The sequence below is a fragment of the Periplaneta americana genome, chromosome 2, assembly GCF_040183065.1.
Source record: "Periplaneta americana isolate PAMFEO1 chromosome 2, P.americana_PAMFEO1_priV1, whole genome shotgun sequence".
Classification (NCBI taxonomy): Eukaryota; Metazoa; Arthropoda; class Insecta; order Blattodea; family Blattidae; genus Periplaneta; species Periplaneta americana.
Genome location: NC_091118.1, coordinates 74,909,295 through 74,927,011, shown reverse-complemented (window position 1 = coordinate 74,927,011; position 17,717 = coordinate 74,909,295). Strand labels below are relative to the sequence as shown.

At 36.3% G+C, this 17,717-nt stretch overlaps 1 long non-coding RNA gene across 1 annotated transcript in view; it reads right to left on the bottom strand.

Annotated features, from left to right (window-relative positions):
- The window catches only part of LOC138694340 (uncharacterized), a 47,834-nt gene extending 31,166 nt beyond the window's left edge, over nt 1-16,668 (bottom strand). Inside the window, exon 1 of the long non-coding RNA XR_011330906.1 lies at nt 16,538-16,668. This is a non-coding gene — a long non-coding RNA (uncharacterized lncRNA). The remainder of the gene's footprint in view (nt 1-16,537) is intronic.
- Between the last annotated feature and the right edge of the window lie 1,049 nt (nt 16,669-17,717).

Sequence of the window (17,717 nt, the reverse complement as noted above, 5' to 3'; positions counted from 1 at the left end):
TCATTTCCTGAAAATGACCTAAATGTATGTGTGAAGCTTTTTCCAATGTTCGATTAAGACAAACTAAAAACGGAACTCACTGTGTTGTATCAGAGACAAGAATTCAGAAATATCAGTAACGCAGTCAAGCTCTTGCAGTTTCTTCTATCTGAGAACTTGCAGGACTCATTTTCAGAAGTTGTGGAACTACTGCGCATAGCTATCACCATACCAATGACAGCTTCCGAACCAGAACTTTGTTTTTCGTCTTTGAAGAGACTAAGATCCTATCTTAGAAATACGATGAGAGAAGTGACTGCATTAGCTATGTTTTCCATTGCAAAGATTATGTTAAACGACATACCGGATTTTAATAAGAAGATGATTCAAAATTTGCAACCTACAAGACAAGGCGCATGGAACTAATCTTTAAATAAAATAAGTTGCTTGGTTTATTTTTGTATGCAGCCCCCCTTAATTCTATACCACAAGCCGCCACTGCAAGTAGTACAAACGGATTTAAAAAATAACTCAGTCTTGAGAAAGCTTTAGGCTACTACTTTTACGAATCATAATAATGGTTTAGGATAATTTCAGAAATTGAGTAATAAAATCAACAAATCAGTTTTTTGCTATTTTCCTAAAAATTTTGTTCCTGGAACTTGGGCCTTTCTCTTTGGGATGACTAAAATATTCGGAATCTCGCACTCTACATGCTATGCACAATCGATTTTATAGTCCAAATTATTAATATTAGTAATAATGAAGAAGAAAAAACAGAATTTTGGGATTTATTGAAATCACGCAAAATGTTGAAAAGATCTTCTGATTGAATATAAGCTCCACATCCAGTCAAGAAGTTTTGAAACAAGAGTCTGAAGTTTTTGTGTACTGATGACTGCACATTTTGAATTTCAGTTGTAGGTTTCATGGATTATTTTTATAAACTTTACTCTTGAGTATACTGCACAGGAAAAAATCATACAAATGGAAAGATAGGGGAGTGCAACCATAAATTTGGTTGATTATTTGTTCATCTTCAAATATACCCAGCAAATATTGAATTGCCTTTTTAGCTGTATGTGCTGTTGCATGCTGGAAATAAATAAGTTTTTGTCCTGTTATATTAGTTATTTGAAACATGATCCAAGAATTCTGCAAGCACTCAGCACACTACACTCCTCCTACTTTTACAACATGCATTCATTCATTTATAGTTTTCTGCCCAAGGGCAGGTATTTCATTCCAAACCCAGCATTCTCCAATCTTTCCTATTTGAGTCATTCCACGTCAAATCGCACAAAATTATACAAATTTTGACCTTCATATTTCTGATTTCGTTTATATTTTTTTTACCAACTCTATGGGTCTAATAAACCAACAAGTGTATTTTTATTTCCTCCTAAGTCCACATGTTTTTAAAATATTACATGTTAAAATTCGTTAAAAATGTTGCACAATGCAACATTTAAAGCGTCATATTTCTGACGATATTGATGTTAAAAATTTTTTGAAAAATGCATTTAAAAGCTTAAAGTACTGTCTTTTATTAAATATTTACTAATTAATTTTAATATAATTATTACAAATATTTTTTTTATAATTCAATTTTTAAAACATATATATATCAATGTGAAATAGCCCTATTAAAAATCTAAAAAAATGCCTACTAGGTGCACTAAAGTATTCTTAATAATTCCAGAAAAAATCAGAATGGGATCTCCAATAGTTTAATGGAAATTTAATTACTTACGACACAATATGTAACGGTCGGCACAGCAGCAGTGGACGGGAAGCGTTAAAGCACGCTGAGAGGTTTATCGGCGCTGAATGATTGACTGAACGTTGCAACATTACACCCAGTACGGATCAAGTCACTCAGGGAAACACTGCTAATTTACTTATTATGATATCTTCAAATAATTGTACATTATGCTTTTTAAATGTTTCTTTTCATTCACACTTTAAATTGTCATTCGCCTACCTTCTTTCTTGAGAGAAAATTGTTTTACTAAATCTTCAGTTTTTGAGAACGGAATGAAAGAATGTAATTTTAATGTACCACTTATTGGTTTTAGATTATGGTATCTGGCCTGCAAATTTTCAGTGTGGTTTTTGTGCTTATTCAATGGACAAAATATGTTATTGTTGTTTTCTAATGCCAGGCGTTTGACATTAAAGTCATTTGACCTCTTGCACTCCAATATTTTTCAAAGATATTATCATGGCCAGCCACTCTCTGCATCAAAATCCACAGTTAATTCCCGATTTACCACGAAAATCGTCTGTAGCTGCATTTAGATTGGCAACAGGCCATGATTGTTTGGTCAAACACCTGCATAGAATTGGAATATATCAGTCTCCTAACTGTCCATTGTGCAACTCAAACCAAGAAATGGATTCGGAACACCTCAAAATGGACAAAATATAAATGACACGTTAGAAATGTTTTTTGTGACCAATCAAACAATTTTTTTTTGGTGTTGTTATAGGATCTTGTATAGGCTAACTCTCGTGGCAAGTCTTTTAACAGTATCTCCAATGCCATCACATGGACCTTTACCATGCGACGTTGCAAAGTAGTGTCATTCAGCACTAATTCCATAATCGTCTTCATGTAAGCAATTATTTTTAAATTTTTTTTTTTTTTTTTTTTTTTTTTTTTTTTTTTTTTTTTTTTTTTGATCCATTGGAACAGTAGATGATTTTTTTCATATCGTTGAATTCTTGCTTTAAGAAATTGATTGCTTCGGATTGAAAAAAGTGAAAGGGATCGGTGTCATGTTTCATGGTTTCTGAGATAACAATACTTTTGTAACGAATTTCTGTATCTCCTTTGAAATATACTACGAAAGGAGTTATTTATTTATTTAAACATACAGAATAAAGAGTATAATTACAAACAAGAGAAATAGAAATAAAATAATACAATCAATATAAAAAAGGAGATACAGTAGTATTAACAAAATTTGAGACCGAATGAGCAGTGCTCGTGTTCGGTCGCAGTTCAGATATAATATTAATAGGCTTATAAGAGAATATAATAGTACATTATGCAAAGAGCCTATATGATAGTAATTAAGAAAGCGAGTATGGATGTTTATGAAATGAGCGCAAGCAAGTTTCATAATTTTCATACGAGCTTCTTAATTACCATTATAGGCGAGTTTCATACGACTTTTTATGCTCGACCATATTTCTAACTTGAAATTACCGGTATTCAGATGTATACATTTTATTTGTATCTGACAAGATCGGAAGTGACCTTGTTCTAGGTCGTGAATTGTGAGATGTGCGCAGACGCGAAAGTATTGATTTTTTCCGAGGAACAATAATGTCATTGACCTTGATGTATAATCCCGTTAAACTTGATAATATTATAATATTATAACCTTGATTATTGAATTCGACATTGAAAAACGAGATGACAAATTGAATTTATTTGAATATTATTTACAATTAACGCTAATTATTACAGTAACAGAACATAACCTTCTGCAACAGTATTGGATTTCAGCCTCTGTGACTTTTCGCTAATTCTGTTTCGATTGCATATCCGAGAATAATCGATACTTGCGGTTTTATAACGGTACAAAGCTGACTTGTCATTGGCTGAACACATGTAAGCTGAGTTATCATTGGCTGAAGACCTGTACTTTAATGAGTAGTGTACTTTAATGACATGCATTAAAGGACTGCTACCAGGTGTATAATTAGTATATTTCGGCATGGTCGAGCATAAAATAAAATAAAGTAGGAAGTAAAATTAAAATTGTATTTTATTGTGGCTTGGCATATGTATTGAATCTTGTATTATAAATGAATAATTTTCAGAAAAGTCTGCAATAACTATGTAATTTTCAGGTTGTACATTTCTTTGCATTCCGTCAAAAATAAAATTTGAAGGGATGACGATGCATCTTCTACATGAAAAACTTTACATGCTAGGGAGCCTTTTACGTTTTGAAACTTTTCACGGGGGTATCGTTTTTGTTGTAGATTTCTTTTCTTGATAGGGGATTCTATTGACATCAAACTCTTGTTTAATTCCTCAATATTAGTGATTTCTAGCACTGTATCCATAGAACTGCTAGAAGAAGAACTGGGATAATCACTTTCTCTGTCCGCACTTTCATTTGATTCATGTTTATTAAAATCACAAGAACTACAGGCATCACATATAATTTCACCTGACCTATCCGGAAATTGGTTGATTTTTACGGAACGAATCACATATTTGCACATTCAAAGACTCCTTTAAATTGAGCTTTATCAATAAGTCGCGACTTACGCGTCTTAGTGTATTTTTCTTTTTAAAAGCATGATTAGGAAGGTAAATGGATTTAAACACTTGTTATATATTACGCGATCATTACCATCACACTCATGTTGTATAGAAGTCGCGTCACTCCGTGAAATTCAAACCCAAACTGATTATTTTTCTCTTCTATATTTTGTCTCCTGCCATCTGTTTACTGCCATAAAGTTTATTGCCTTACCCAGCCTTGCTATCATCAAACACTTGGCTACAGTATAAACATACAGCACTGTGAAGGGCTTCCCCTCTTAGCTGAGCTGACAATAATAAAATAATTTTAGATAAGATATTTACTGCTCCTTAAGGTATTAATCATTTGATGATTAGTATGGTGACATCACATGCAATGGGGAATTTCGTAAATCTAGCCATGGGCAGCCTTCTAGCCTACGGCTTTAAGCAGTTCATTAGCTGGGCATAGCGAGCGCGTGCATGCCTCCAGAAAATAAATTGTTACAAATGTATGGGTGCCGATCCCATATTTATAAATGCAGTAGTTTCCAGATAATACATCAGCGAACAAGTTTATATTTTTTCAGATTTTTAACTTGGCTATTTAATATAGTAATTTTGCTTTGAAAAAGAAATGATTAAAAAAATGGGCCAAATTTTAAATTTATTTGTGATAGGCCTAAAGTAATAAAAAGTGTTGTATTTATTCTTTCAAATGCGCCAAACCGAAAATCCCAATTATATGTAGACACAGAGTTCCAAGTGAGTTTATGTAAGAATGCGCGCATAATTTGCGTAACTTGAAATAGCCATAACTACACAAATAATTAATAATTGTGAAAATAAAAAACAATACGGGTCTCCTTATTTGATGTCTGGAATTCATGAAAAAAAAAATTCGACCATTTCCGAGAAGGTCGTGTTTTATTGCTGTGTGATTTGACGTGGAATGACTCATTTTTGCCTCTTAGTCTCCACATATGATCCATATATCTTAATGTCGTCTATCATCTGATATCTTCTTCTGCCCTGAACTCTTCTCCAGTTCACCATTCCTTCCAGTGCATCCTTCAGTAGACAATTTCTTCTCAGCCAGTGACCCAACCAATTCTTTTTTATCTTCCTCATCAGTTTCAGCATCATTGTTTTTTCTTCAGCCACTGTTTCCAACTCAGCTTCATTTCTTATCCTGTCTGACTATTTCACACATTCCATTCTTCTCCATATCCACAGTTCAAATGCTACTAATCGCTTCTCTTCACTTCGTCATAATGTCAATGTTTCTACCCTATACAATGCCATGCTCTGTTTTCCATTAAAAGCTTCCTTTGCCATTGCTATACATCATATATATGACTCTGAATATAATTTTGTGAATTTTTGTCTCATTTATGATTATGCTATGGATTAACATAACCTTATACGAGGGTGACTTTCTAAGTCATGGCAACTATTTTTTTGCAGGCAAATGTATTGTTATACAAACATTTCATAATATACATGATTTGTTTTTCCAATAATGTCTGTTAAATGGGTTACTCAGGAAGTATTGTAGGCAAGGGAGAAGAGTAAAAATAAAAAAAAATTCATCTACTGTAATAATGTTGAGCACAGTAGTCTGCACGCACATTAACACATTACGAACCTTCGAAGTAATCACCAAGGCAATCAACCTTCACTGCCAATGATGAGGAAAGTGACGAATACCATCAGCTACCTCATTGTCCAATCTGGTAATCTTGCGTTGCACTGTCTTCTCATGTAGGTAAGCTTCGCCCACACAATGAGCTTTCAATTTCGGTATCAAATCGAAATCATATGGTTACAGATCAGGCGAGTAGGGGGATGGTCTAGTACTTCCCATCTCCAGCGCCGTAGAGCCCATCATCTGTCATTCTCTAAGCATTGTGCAGTCACGACATGAGCAACATTGGTATGGACAGTTGTAGGGCATCCTGTACGAGACTCGGTACATGCTACTCGCCCATGTTAGAAAGCTGTACTCACCTTGCAACAGTTCTGTATGTGAGAGCACAATCTCCAACAGCTTCTACAAGTTGTGTGTAACATTCACTTGTGTTTTGACCGCAAAGCATTGCTGTTTTTACATATGCACGTTGTTCTAGCTGATTGACATCCATACTTGACTATGGTTGAAAACCAAGTGACCACATCCCTTCCTCTTCTGTCTTAAACATCTACACCATCTAGCGACATCAGTAAGTACCATACATCTCAATGTCATTACTGGGTATCGAAAAATGTGAATTGCAGTCTGTATTTCACAGAAAAAAATAGTTGCCATGACTTAGTAAGTGCAACATGTTTCATCACTCATGATTCACGAAAAACAAATTTGGATCACTTATCCATTGAGAACTTTTTGAATTGCGCAAGTGTATGTAGAATCTAATCCTTGCTCAGTGGGCCAGAATTCAAATCTAGCAGGAAAATATTGAATTTTTGAATGTTTTAAATAACGTTTTCTCGCTATGTAGTCTCGAAGTACTAAAACTGATCTTCATAAATCTGTATGCCATCAATTTATACTGAGCGAAATGCCAATAGGGCTGGCTGCTAAAAGTCACTAAGTGGTAAGAACCCGAGCACTGAGAGCCAGACGGTTTATGGTGGTAGTGATGTGAGGATGATCTGTGTGTTGTTCATGTGGAGAAAAGTGTCTTTCTGTGATGGAAGTTTTAGCAGAAGGTTCGTACTTCCTATTTCCATTATTCATACTTTAATTGTATACATGATGTATTGCCAGGGATGCGTTAAACATAGCTTTAAAATATTGCGGAATTATGTCTTTACTTCATTTTAAATTAGGGATATAAAAAATGTTGCACCAGGTGTCACCTTAAAATCTACATCAGATTATAAAGCAATCCTTACAGTTTATTACAAAAGTTAAGATTTGCTTGCGTTTGGTTGCCTTTTTCTTATATTTCCGTTTTTATTTCAGAGGTAGATCCCCATATCCAGTCCACTGTGACTCGGATAGACTTAAACGAGGTGTTGACTATTAAAAAGGGGTCAGCTCAAACTCTCACTGATTTCGTAGTGACAAAATTAGAAATTCAACATTGTTCCAAGGATATTATATGGCATGTCGAAAAAGTTGTGTGCACATTTAGAAGTAATTTAGAAAAACGCTTGAAACAGTGCTCCGGGAAAAAGGACAGGTTTTTGCGTAAAGATTTGGAATGGTTAGTGAAATCAATGGACCACAGACATCCTCCTCCCTTTCCTCTACTTTTCCCACATGCCTGGCCGATTACTCCAGACTCTTTCTTCTCTCCATTAATAAATTGTTGTCAATATTTAAGTAAAACCTGAAACTTTTAAAAGGAGAATTAAATACACTATAAATTCACAGGACTAACGGCTTCAAAGCTGGGTACCTGGTTCAAATAAAGTGCACTGGTACAAAATTTAACATGGAGGCATGAGATAATAACTCTGCTTGCCATTAAAATTTCACTTTAATTTATGTGTCCCCAATTTAAAAAAAGGACATCAAATTTCCCCAAAGAGTTCTTACTTACTTACTTATTGGCTTTTAAGGAACCCGGAGGTTCATTGCCGCCCTCACATAAGCCCGCCATTGGTCCCTATCCTGAGCAAGATTAATCCAGTCTCTGCCATCATATCCCACCTCCCTCAAATCCATTTTAATATTATCTTCCCATCTATGTCTTGGCCTCCCCAAAGGTCTTTTTCCCGCCGGCCTCCCAACTAACACTCTATAAGCATTTCTGGATTCGCCCATACGTGCTACATGCCCTGCCCATCTCAAGCATCTGGATTTAATGTTCCTAATTATGTCAGGTGAAGAATACAATGCATGCAGCTCTGTGTTGTGTAACTTTCTCCATTCTCCTGTAACTTCATCCCTCTTAGCCCCAAATATTTTCCTAAGAACCTTATTCTCAAACACCCTTAATCTCTGTTCCTCTCTCAAAGTAAGAGTCCAAGCTTCACAACCATATAGAACAACCGGTAATATAACTGTTTTATAAATTCTAACTTTCAGATTTTTTGACAGCAGACTAGATGACAAAAGCTTCTCAACCGAATAATAACACGCATTTCCCATATTTATTCTGCGTTTAATTTCCTCCTGAGTGTCATTTATATTTGTTACTGTTGCTCCAAGATATTTGAATTTTTCCACCTCTTCGAAGGATAAATCTCCAATTTTTATATTTCCATTTCGTACAATATTCTGGTCACAAGACATAATCATATATTTAGTCTTTTCGGGATTTACTTTCAACCCTATCTCTTTACTAGCTTCAAGTAGAATTTCCGCGTTTTCCCTAATCGTTTGTGGATTATCTCCTAACATATTCACGTCATCCGCATAGACAAGAAGCTGATGTAACCTGTTCAAATCCAAACCCTCTGTGTTATCCTGAACTTTCCTAATGGCATATTATAGAGCAAAGTTAAAAAGTAGAGGTGAAATGCATCTCCCTGCTTTAGCCCGCAGTGAATTGGAAAAGCATCAGATAGAAACTGGCCTATACGGACTCTGCTGTAAGTTTCACTAAGACACATTTTAATTAATCGAACTAGTTTCTTGGGAATACCAAATTCAATAAGAATATCATATAAAACTTCTCTCTTAACCGAGTCATACGCCTTTTTGAAATCTATGAATAACTGATGTACTGTACCCTTATACTCCCATTTTTTCTCCAATATCTGTCGAATACAAAAAATCTGATCAAAGGTCAATCTATTACGCCTAAAACCACACTGATGATCCCCAATAATTTCATCTACATATGGAGTTAATCTTCTCAAAAGGATATTCGACAAAATTTTATACGATGTCAACAAAAGTGATATTGTATGACTTGAGGCTTTCCCGGCGTTTGATGTAGAATAACTCTTCTCGGGTTCTCAGCCAGGTGAGTTGGAGATTAGCTTCCAAGCTTTCGACGGCTAGCTCTGCCATCTTCTTCAGGGACGAAGTGATGTGGGACCACGTCTAGCTAGCTAGTTCCTAGTCCCGACCGCCAGGCGCATTCTGGTTGGTGGACACGTCAGCCAATCAGGAGCCACTTGCTGGTCCCGACTGTCTGCCGTGTGCTGGTGGTCTAAGCGTATTGATGGCAGGTTTCCATGCTGTACTCAGCTGTAGACCCCCGTCTCTGTTGAAATTATTGCCATCTAGCTGGATTTCGATGGCTTCCTTGATAACTAAGTCCCAGTAACCTGATGTCTTGTCCAAGATGGTGGTGGCGCTGAAATCTATCTTGTGGCCAGTTTCTAGGCTGTGTTGGGCTACTGCAGACTTATCAGGATAATATAGTCTTATGCTGCGTTGGTGTTCCTTGCAGCGTTCCATAATAGTTTGTCCCGTCTGCCCGATGTAGCATTTCCCACAACCACAAGGTATTCTGTAGACACCAGGTGTCCTGAGACCAAGGTCGTCCTTAACTGGTCTCAGCAAGTTCTGGATCTTTGTGGGCGGCTTATGGATGGTTTTAATCCCGTGTTTTCTTAGCATTCTGCTAATTTTGCCCGAGATGGGGCCGTAGAACGGGATATATGCCATGCCCTTTGTCTCCTCTTGTTCCTCGGCAGGTGGGTTGTCCGAAAAGGCCCTTCTGAGGGCCAAGCCGATTTCCCTGTTGCCGAAGTTGTTCTGTAGGAACGTCTTACGTAGGTGACAGATCTCAGAAGGGAGACTCTCTTTGTCCGAAATCCCTCTCGCCGTGTGTAGAAGAGTCGACAGGACCGTTCGTTTCTGTGCCGGATGGTGGTGGCTGTGTCCATTGAGATATAGATCGGTATGAGTCGGTTTCCTGTATACTTTGTGACCCAGTGTGTGTGGAGTCAAGGACTTCGTCACTTCGGCTGGCAGATTGGCCTTCTTTAGTAAGGCAGTTGTGCGCCTTTCTATGGAGCTCGTGGGGTCGCGGCTGAGTATCATCTCCAGGAAGTCAGATGGCACACTGGGTCACAAAGTATACAGGAAACCGACTCATACCGATCTATATCTCAATGGACACAGCCACCACCATCCGGCACAGAAACGAACGGTCCTGTCGACTCTTCTACACAGGGCGAGAGGGATTTCGGACAAAGAGAGTCTCCCTTCTGAGATCTGTCACCTACGTAAGACGTTCCTACAGAACAACTTCGGCAACAGGGAAATCGGCTTGGCCCTCAGAAGGGCCTTTTCGGACAACCCACCTGCCGAGGAACAAGAGGAGACAAAGGGCATGGCATATATCCCGTTCTACGGCCCCATCTCGGGCAAAATTAGCAGAATGCTAAGAAAACACGGGATTAAAACCATCCATAAGCCGCCCACAAAGATCCAGAACTTGCTGAGACCAGTTAAGGACGACCTTGGTCTCAGGACACCTGGTGTCTACAGAATACCTTGTGAGTGTGGGAAATGCAACATCGGGCAGACGGGACGAACTATTATGGAACGCTGCAAGGAACACCAACGCAGCATAAGACTATATTATCCTGATAAGTCTGCAGTAGCCCAACACAGCCTAGAAACTGGCCACAAGATAGATTTCAGCGCCACCACCATCTTGGACAAGACATCAGGTTACTGGGACTTAGTTATCAAGGAAGCCATCGAAATCCAGCTAGATGGCAATAATTTCAACAGAGACGGGGGTCTACAGCTGAGTACAGCATGGAAACCTGCCATCAATACGCTTAGACCACCAGCACACGGCAGACAGTCGGGACCAGCAAGTGGCTCCTGATTGGCTGACGTGTCCACCAACCAGAATGCGCCTGGCGGTCGGGACTAGGAACTAGCTCCTGATTGGCCCGCAGCGGGAAGCCCTACTTTTGCATATATACCGGCTAGACGTGGTCCCACATCACTTCGTCCCTGAAGAAGATGGCAGAGCTAGCCGTCGAAAGCTTGGAAGCTAATCTCCAACTCACCTGGCTGAGAACCCGAGAAGAGTTATTCTAAAAGTGATATTCCTCGAAAGTTACTACAGTTAGTCTTGTCCCCCTTCTTAAAAATAGGTACGATTATGGACTCCTTCCATTGTTCTGGTACAATTTCCTTTTCCCAAATTGCAAGTACAAGTTTATAAATTTCGCTAGATAATGCCCTTCCACCCTCTTGTATTAATTCTGCTGGAATTTGATCAATACCTGGAGACTTGTACTTTTTCAGATTTTCTATTGCAATTTAGACTTCAGAAAGTGTAGGTTCCGGTATAAATGGCTCAGCAGTTTGTATTTGAACTTCGTCCCGATCATTTCTATTTGGCCTATGTATATTTAGTAGTTGCCCAAAATAGTTTTTCCATCTGTTCAAGATTGAATGAGCGTCTGCAAGCAAGTCACCATTCTCATCCTTAATCACGTTTACCCTTGCCTGATATCCATTTTTAAATTCCTTTATACCCTTATATACATCTCGAATGTTCTTATTCTTACTATTTGTTTCTACCTCATTCAGTTTTTCCTTCAAGTAATCTTTCTTTTTCTTCCTAAGTGTACGACTTGCTTCCCATCTTTCATTGAAATAATTATCTCTATTCTCCTCAATTGGATCCTGTAAGAATTTCAATTTTTCCTGTTTCCTTCTATCTACTACAATAGAACAATCTTCATCAAACCATGGTTTCTTTTTCTTAGTTTCATGATAGCCTATGCTCTGCTCAGCTGCAATTTTGATATTGTCTCGGATATTGTCCCACACGTTATTAACGTCTAACTCTTCCTTAGCTTCGTCGGAAGTTGCTAAAGCAGCAAACCTATTTGAAATTTCAACCTGATAACGTTGCTTAGTTTCGTCGTCCTTTAATTTCAGAATATTGAATCTACTAATATTAGCTTGTTGCTCTACTCGCTTAGCTACTGATAGCCTTTCCCTTAATTCTCCAGTTACCAAATAATGGGCAGAATTACAGTCTGCTCCCCTGAAAGTTCGAATGTCTATTATACTAGTATGTCTTCGTTTATCTATCAAGATGTGATCTATTTGGTTGTGTGTCATTCCATCTGGAGAAGTCCAAGTATATTTATGTATATCCTTATGGAGAAATGTTGTACTCTTGACAATTAAATTTTTTGATGTGGCAAAGTTGACTAACCTAACTCCATTGTCATTACTACTTATGTGTAGGTTCTCTTTTCCAATTGTTGGTTTAAAAATATCCTCCCAAAGAGTTCTACAATAAATAAAAACTCGCCAAATGTCCAAGGATTTAATTCCATCCGTTTCAGGAGTAGGTAGACCTCAAAAATTGTTTGAAGAAAGTGGTATGAAAACAAGAATTAAACATGAAGGGTACGGTCTCTGAAAGATCAGCGTTCTTAAAGTGAATTAGTTCTAGCTACTAAATTGTCTTTGCAGGGTTCAGAGAAAAGAGATGCAACATACTTTCTACAACAAATCACCACAAATTACTCCAAAAAGAGCATCAAAGTATAAGATAGCCTATAATAAATTTCCAACTTTACCAAGACCATATACACCAGAGAAAGCATTACAATTTTTAATATATAACGCCACCAAACGTAAATATAATGTGCAGTGTTTCCTATAGGTTTGCCCAAGAAGCCAGACATTAGAGCATTAGGAAGTACTGTGGAGATTATTCAAGAAACTTTTCACGAATTCAAACAATGTAGGATATCTTAAATAATCTTCTTGTAACTCCTGATTCTATCATATCAAGTATTTATCCGTTTTAAGAAAATAAGAAGAATTCCTTTCCCGCTAAAGTGCAACAAATATTGAAGGAACTCCGTACAGTACAAGTGAAGATGTGCGTGTGACAAGAGGGAAGGATGATGAAGCGGACGAAGAGCAGCTGCAGCTGGAAAAGGAGGAGGAGGAAGAGAAAGAGGAAGGAAGATAAGGAGGACGATGATGCAGACAATGACTCCTCCTATTAGAGAATATTGGAAACTATAAGTTCACGAAAAGAACAAATGATATAATTAAGTACCTAGTAGGCTCCATGAAAATAGTTATTCAAACTCCCAGTCATAGCTCATTACTACGGATAACAATTCCATACTGGCTTATTAGTATTCCATAAGCTCTTGGAAATCATTATTTAGTAAAACAGAATCATTTACAATTATATTCCATACTTATTTAATTTTTTCCCACTAGATTTGAATTCTGGCCCACTGTGTCTTGCAGTGAAATCTGTTAACCATTTGAATGCAGTATGTCCGGAAATGTAAAATTGTTGTTCCCTGCATTGAAGTGTACAAAATGCCAACTTCTTGAAATAAAGTGGTTTTCAAAGGCTTAACTGCAATCTTGCTTGAATATCAGCTAACTTTACTTCTCTCAGTACACTTCTTACTTTTTTTTTCCTTTGTCTAACACAGAACCCTTATGCCACTTTCCAATGAGTACATGAACATACGATAATATGACTTGGTTGGTACGGGAGATTGTGAGTATCTGTGATGAAATTTACAAATGTATTGTGACATCTTTTGCTCTGTAAATAAGTTTCCACTAAAAAAAAATTCTCTGAACTATTGTGCAAGAATGACTAGACAGTCATATGCTGCTGCTTTTCAGAAAGGCTGACTAAGCCAAAAACAGAGCAGGTGAAGTAAGTGCCAATAAATGATTGCATTAATGTGTGCTGTGACCTCTCTCGAATTATAATATATCTCTCTGTATATTTTAACCAATTACAGATTGATATTACTTTTTATTTACAATACATACGAATAAAATGTAAATATCAAAGCAGTGCTTCTTATTGTTCCAGGGATTGAAGTGCTAAAAATATTACTCTCGTGTTGCAGATTTTAACCATTAACCACCCAGGTCTAAATTAAATCACACTTTCACCCAAACATGGTCACAGAGGCTGCTGAAAAAAAATTATATATTAAAATAACAAAACAGCACAGACTTCTGAAAATTATTTCAAATATATTTTAATATGTCTAAAACAAGATTATCAGATTGAAATTATTTTAATGAATAATATCAAGATACTATTTTGATAATATTTAAGGCTGTCATAAATGTTAAAATGAAGCAGATTTTGAAAATGATCAATTCTACAATTTTTTTCTTGCACTTTTACATATTTTTCCATGTTAAACTTCAGATTAGATCCCGTATAGTACATAATTGGTCTTTACTTTAACAAGAACGTAATTTTGTTGTAAAACTACAAATTGTAAAATTGCATATATTTTTAGGATACACTGCAACATTGCAAGTTACATATAAAAATCTAGGGTCTCCTTTTTTACTTTCTTCACTTTTTCCTTACTATGTGCCATTGCAGTTGCGAGATGTCTTCATTCCAGACAGACAAATTTCCTGCAATAATGACAAATGTGTGTTGTTTTTTGTTGCTTTTTTTGGCGGACAGGTGTAGCAAGTCTTCTGTTTGTCAACTTTCTCTTCAAATGGTGGCACAGACTCTTCAACTCTCAAGATTTTTCTAATAGAGGCTCGGGTTTCATAAGTGATGAAATTGTATGTATGCTTACCCACTTCACTTTACGTGATTGAGGTTCTGCATATAGCAGGTAGATGGTACGTCTATGACTCAGTTTGTAGTTGCATAGAACTTTGGCAGGCCACGCTGTACATGATGTGTATCTCTGGAGAGTTATATCGTGCAGTAGGGTGAGTGTATGTTTAAGTGTAGTGTATGGAATGGGTGATGATGAGGAAGAGAAAAGGAGAAACTTGGTGCCGGCATGTAGCCTACTTCTGTCGAATAGCACCCACGGGTTCACCAGGCTTAACGTCTCCGTCTGACGGACAAATCACTATCAACAGTAACATATGCCTTGTTGTCTAATATCCATGCGAGTACGTTTGCAAGATTCTTAATGAAAACCATTCTGGGAACTGGTTCATTGTTTTTGTAGGAACCTTATATGAATATTGTACATGTTAAGAATTCTAAAAAATATGGCCATAGGCCAGCGTCTGGTTCGACGACCACAGCTATAAGCCTATTGTGCACATTTCTCGTCTAGGGAATCGACGCCACCCTTAGTCATATTATAATATGCAATAATTTCTAGTTTACCAATTACATCATCAAAAGTTTTCGAGTGATGTATAGAGAATACCAGGATAACAGCCCTATTCTTTCTTGGAACATGAGACACACATGGTCATATTATTGGCGAACCTGAAGATCATCAGTCATATTTTGCTCATCATTCTCGCCAACATCATTCAGCTCTAACTCAGATTCTGACTCATGCTTCCTTTCTATCATTCCAATCTAGATCACAAGCACTTCCTTCATCATCCTCATACCACAGTGATATAGTACTGTTGAAGTTGGGAGCATTCACATTCACTGTGTTCGAAGGACTAGGCTTGTTATTTATGATCATAGATTATTGACATTCATTCTTGCATAAAATGTTTAATGTGATGACGTTAATTATTATGAGAGATAGATAACATAGCGAAGTATGGGGATAAATTCAATGTTAGTACCTATAGCGACATCTCCAGAATTTTGTTTACTGTCTAAAAAGTTGGAGAGAAAGTTGCTACTGGAGCGATTGTAAATGTGTATAATTTAGTTCAATGATTAAGTATTGTAAAATATTATCGAATTCCTTAGAAATGAGTTACTAATTATCACATTCGTTTGCTAACCTTTTCTTTATTTTGCAGAATCTATTGATTTATTTTATGTAATTGTGTTTTGTTACCAGGTTGTCCGCTCGTTTTCCAAAGATATACTGTTTGGTTTATGAATCCTCATTTATGTTAAATATATACGAAGTAGTAATAGTGCTTTATAATGCATATAGCCTACTTACAATTCCTATTATGGTGAAGTATTTTAGAAGGAATTACCACAAATTATGGAATATAATTGATCACAAAATTACTTTTACTAGTTGTGTAAAAATACAATATATAAAGGAAGATGAATTTACGTTGAAGATTCCAGACATAGTTTCAGTATACAAAGGTTACAAACCAGGCTAAAGCAAAAATCACAATTTCAGATGTCTCCTTATTCATGTTAAAAAACTTTTGTGGTTAAAAACATTAAATAAATCTATTACTAATGCACATGCACGCACATACATGCACACATAAAACAAACAAAACATAGCACTTTCAATTATATAACATCCACTTATTTCTCAGTAATTTTTAAAACAACATGAAAATATTGCATGAATCCTGAGTGTGTTAATGAGATACACTCCATTGAATGTATTTGGATCGTAATAATTTTAGAATAAATTTGAAAATTTGATAAAATTACTTATTTTGTTTTGTTTTATGTTTTTGAGTTGGGATACCTGAGAAGGATCTTTGGCCATTTCAAAATACGTGCTTATGTCTGAGGAGGGTTCAACATATATTACTTGATATTCTGAAACTCTTTATTTTAGAATAAACACTATGCCAAATGAATGAGAATGTAATCTGGTTTGCCGCAATTACATACTTCAAGAACAGATGTAAAATGTGATTGCTTCAACAAAAATGAAACACTCATTTCAGAAGGGGAAAGGAACTGGTCACTAGTGATGGGCGAAGTTGTTCTTTTCCCGGAACAGTTCCGACTGTTCCGGTTCCGAAAAAATACTATGTTCCAAATAACAGTTCCGAAATAACAGTCACCAGTGGTGATGAGTCGGAGTCGTTCAAACGAACGGTACAGTACCCTCCCTCTTTACCATGCTGCTCACACTGGAGCACTCATAGGCATGACATAGTACACATTCTTATCTATAGATGGCACTGCAATGCACATTCGAATCGATTTTGGAAAATTGCTGTGCATGCGGACAGAACTCAAAAGCTTAATGTTAGTAATTAAACAGCTGTTGACTACAAGGACAGAATACAACACTTTGTTTTCGTACATAAAGTTATAAAGACATGGTAGCCAACTAAAAAAAATAACATAACATTTAAAACATATGGTATGTAATTTCTCTTCTCTCTATTACATAATAAAAAAAAACAAATCATTAATTTTTATTTTTACTTGTCTTAATGCAGTTATAATAATAATAATAATAATAATAATAATAATAATAATAATAATAATAATAATAATAAATATTACAATTTCATAAATAAAAAAGATATATATTGGCAGTACTGAAACCTGGAAACCCCGCAGTGGGTTAGTAAAATGTTGGAATCGCATCTTTACCAAAGTGTAATTTAAACTTCGCATTAAACCTCGCTCTCCAAATCAGTACTTATATGGGTAGTTTCCAACAAATAATGCTACAACATTTTTGTCGTTCTTTGATAACAGAGAAGATAGCACAAAAACTTGTGCTTGTCAGACTTAACCTCAACAAACGACATACAGACATTGTAACTTAACCACTCATTACCATTTACGACTTTAACCTTTGTATAGAATCAGCTGATCAATGAATTAATAATAGTATGCGTACTTTATGACTTTGTAGAATGTTTATAAAACAGAATTAGTCAACTAATGGTGAAATAAACCAT